The 3833-nt window shown below is 46.0% G+C and overlaps 1 pseudogene; it reads left to right on the forward strand.

Annotated features, from left to right (window-relative positions):
* The first annotated feature begins 965 nt into the window (after positions 1-965).
* On the forward strand, positions 966-2876 carry LOC136479491 (uncharacterized; annotated as a pseudogene).
* Positions 2877-3833: the final 957 nt, after the last annotated feature.

The raw sequence follows: 3833 nt of genomic DNA on the forward strand, positions 1-3833 counted from the left end.
AGAGGTTTTGCCTGATTGCGTTGCATGAATAGCTAGCAATCTCCTCGCCTCTACTTGACCTCGTGCTCTAACTGGGTCCGGTGTCCTTTACAAGCTGCTGCACCACTGTACCCTTAGAGTGTTAGATTGATCTCTAACCTAACTGGACCCAACGGCCCAGTTGGGCCTTTGATTTGCGCCCTGATCGGGGGCGCCCAGCCCACCATGGTTGGAGGGCCCCTGTCACCCTGCGCTATATAAAGAGGTGGGGCCGGCGGCTCTAATCACGAGGTTGACCTGAGCCGACGTCCCCACCAACACTAACCCTAATCCGATCAAGAGGGGCGCAGCCAGTGACGGGAAGCCACCAGCCGCGCCGTCCCGCTCCGACGACGGCAACTACACCGACATCTTCCCCGACCATCGCTGCCCATGCGCAGACTGCATCGACGAACCTGATGGAGGCCACTGGATCTTCCACCCCTGCGGTCTCAGGTTCGAACCCCTATCTTTCTATCTCTCTGTATCAATCTCTCTGTCTAGATGTACTAGGGCTTGTTTGGATCAACTGGTTACCTAGAAGGTCCTCGGTTCTACCCTAGATCAATCCTATGGTTTTAACAATGGTACCCGAGCAGGTTGTTACCCTAGGTGTGGATCCAGATCTTGGGGTAGAAAGAGAAAGAAGTAGAACGATTCAAATTTTGATTCGGATGAAAGAAACTCTAACCGTAACCCTAGATCGGGTTCGGGGAAAGTGAAGAAAAGGAACATCCAAACCCTAGATCGGGTTTTGGGATAGAGATGAAAACATGGTTTCAACTGGAAACCGAACCTCAAACCCGTGAAGACATCACGGGAAAAAGAAAACAATGAAACCCCATCCCCAAACCCTAACCCTAATCCCCAAATCGGATGAAATCCGAGCACAAGAACCAAAGAAACGAAAGGGGAAGAGGGGGAAGGGGGTGGCTTACCTCGCCGCTATGCAGCGTTGCTGTCATGCCGGCGCGCGGGGAAAAGAAAGGGCCGGCCAGGGGCACTGCTCACCGGGATCCGGCCACAGGGGCGCCGTGGCCAGGCCGCTCGACGGCGGCACGCTCACCTGCTGGGGAACGCGCATGCCGGCGAGGGGGCCAGCGACGGCGCCGAGGCTCGCTGCTCCACTGATTCGCCCGCTCGCTCGCTCGGTGCGTTGCTGCGCGGAGGAAAGTGAGAAGAGAGAGCAGAGTGAGGCGAAGAGAGAGAGAGGGCCAGGCCGAATGGCGCTAGGGTTTGCTCGGGGGCACGCCGCGTCTGCGTTTTATCCGAGCGAGATGCGTGCTCGGCCGTCGGATCAGGACGGATGGCCGAGATCAAATGGGCCAACTCACGGCCCAGGCGGGCGCGCGCGGCTGGGCGCCGCTCAGCTGTGTGGGCCGAGCCGGTTTTGCCAGTCTCGGGCCGAAATAGTAAAGAAGGAGCCTGTTTTCGCATTTTTTCTTTTTCCAAAAAATTGAAAAAATGGAAATTGGCACAAAAGAAATTAGAAAAGTGATTTTCCCTGTGGGTAAAATTCAAGAGAAGAGTTCATTTTTCCGCTGCGTATTTAAAGATATAATTTTCATTATTAAATTTGAACCAATGGGAGAATTTAATTTTGAAAAATAGATATGTTTTAATTGATTATAATATTGTTATTATTCTGACCAACGTTGATTAATGGCAATATTACGATGTTTTGTCTTGCATTAATTCTATTTCTGCCCAACGGTGATGTAGAATTAGTGTAGAGAACAATTGCATGTTTTAATTTTAACCAACGTTGGAAATAAGGCATGCAATTGTTATTGTTATCATTTATGTTCTCACATTATTTGAATTGTGTTTTCAGGCAGATACAACTTGATGGGTTGTATCCAAGAAATCCCCACTCTAAAAGGTAATAACTACATTGAGTGGAAGAAAAAGATCAACCTGGCTTTCATCCTCGCTGAGGTGGACTGGGTAGTCACCACACTGTGTCCCACAGAGCCTGTGACACCGGTGCGGGAGACAAACGAGGCTGATGCCGCTTGGGCAACTAGAGAGAGGGATTTTGCATCCCAAAGAATGTCCTATGACCTTGAGCATAGGAAGTGGGTCACTGCCAACAAGAAGTGTTTGGCAGTGATAAAGAACACGATTGAGCCTGCTATTGTGGGCTCAATCCCAGAGTGTGACACCGTCACTGAGTATCTCGAAAGAATAAAGAGTCAGTTCACTGGCTCTTAAAAGACATATGCTACCCAGCTGATAAAGCAGCTGGTGACAGAGAGATACTCAGGTAATGGTGGCATAAGAGAGCACATACTGAGGATGAGCCATTTAGCATCTAAGCTAAAACCAATGGATCTGGCTCTCAAGGATGAGTTCCTTATCTATCTGGTTTTTGCTTCCTTGCCAAAAGAGTTTGACACTTTTGTTATCAACTATAACATAGAGCCCGAGAAATGGGACATGGAGAGGCTCATGGCTATGTGTGTGCAAGAGGAGGAGAGAATGAAGGCTGTCAATGGTGGCACAATCAATTATCTAAAAGATAATAAGAAAAAGAATACTAATGCAAACTTCTCCTCAAAGTCAAAGGGAAAGGATCCTATGCTGCATCAGCCTCAGCAAAATAAGTTCACAGTGAATAAAGATCAATGTCTCCACTGCGAGAAGACGGGGCATTATGAGAAAGATTGTTCCGATTACCTAAAGAAGATTATGGCAAAGAAAGGTGAGAACATTATTACGTTCATAAATGAATCCCTGTATATAGAGTATTCGAAATCTACTTGGTGGATTGACTCAGGTGCAACTGTTCATGTTGCTAATTCTTTACAGGGATTCTGTTCGACGAGGACTATGCAAAGAAGCAAAGGACACGTTAAAGTCGCAAATGGAGTCCAAGCAGAAGTTGAAGCCATTGGCAATCTTTCTCTAAAGCTAGCTGATGGTTTCAAACTCATACTTAGAGATGTTCTTTATGTTCCCTCCCTACAGAGGAATTTGATTAGTGTTTCATGTTTGGACAACGATGGTTATGATTGCCATTTTGGAAATAGCAAATGTAAGATAACATATAATGATGCATGTGTTGGTCATGCTATCTTACAAAATGAGCTTTATTTGTTATCACTACATGATGATGTGAATGTTGTACGCGATAATGGGAACGTTGCATGCGACAATGTGAATGTATCCTCGTCTACGGATGTAAACAGAAAACGAAAGAGAGCTCACGACGCGTTGTCGAAATTATGGCACTGTCGTTTAGGCCATATTTCGAGGGGGAGAATAGAAAGACTAGTTAAGAATGATATTCTTCCTCAATTAGAGCTCTTAGATTTAGAACAATGCAGAGATTGCATAAAAGGAAAGTATGTAAAGAAAATTAAGAAAGATGTCAAACGAAGCACGAGAATTCTACAGATTATTCACACAGACATCTGTGGTCCTTTTCCCATAAAGAGTGTGGATGGTTATGATTCATTCATAACATTCACAGATGATTACTCCCGTTATGGCTATATTCATCCAATCAAAGAAAGAACAGAAGCATTGGATAAATTTAAGATATTTAAGGCAGAAGTTGAAAACCAACACAATTTAAAGATTAAGATAGTCAGGACCGACCGTGGAGGGGAGTACTACGGTCGGCATACCCCATATGGCCAAGTTCCTGGACCTTTTACAAGGTTTTTACAGGAGAATGACATAGTTGCCTAGTATTCAACACCGGGCGAACCTCAACAGAATGGAGTAGCTGAAAGACGCAATCATACCCTGATGGATGTGGTGCGCAGTATGATAAGTTACTCCACCTTACCACTGAGCCTATGGATGGA

The sequence above is a fragment of the Miscanthus floridulus genome, chromosome 9, assembly GCF_019320115.1.
Source record: "Miscanthus floridulus cultivar M001 chromosome 9, ASM1932011v1, whole genome shotgun sequence".
NCBI lineage: Eukaryota > Viridiplantae > Streptophyta > Magnoliopsida > Poales > Poaceae > Miscanthus > Miscanthus floridulus.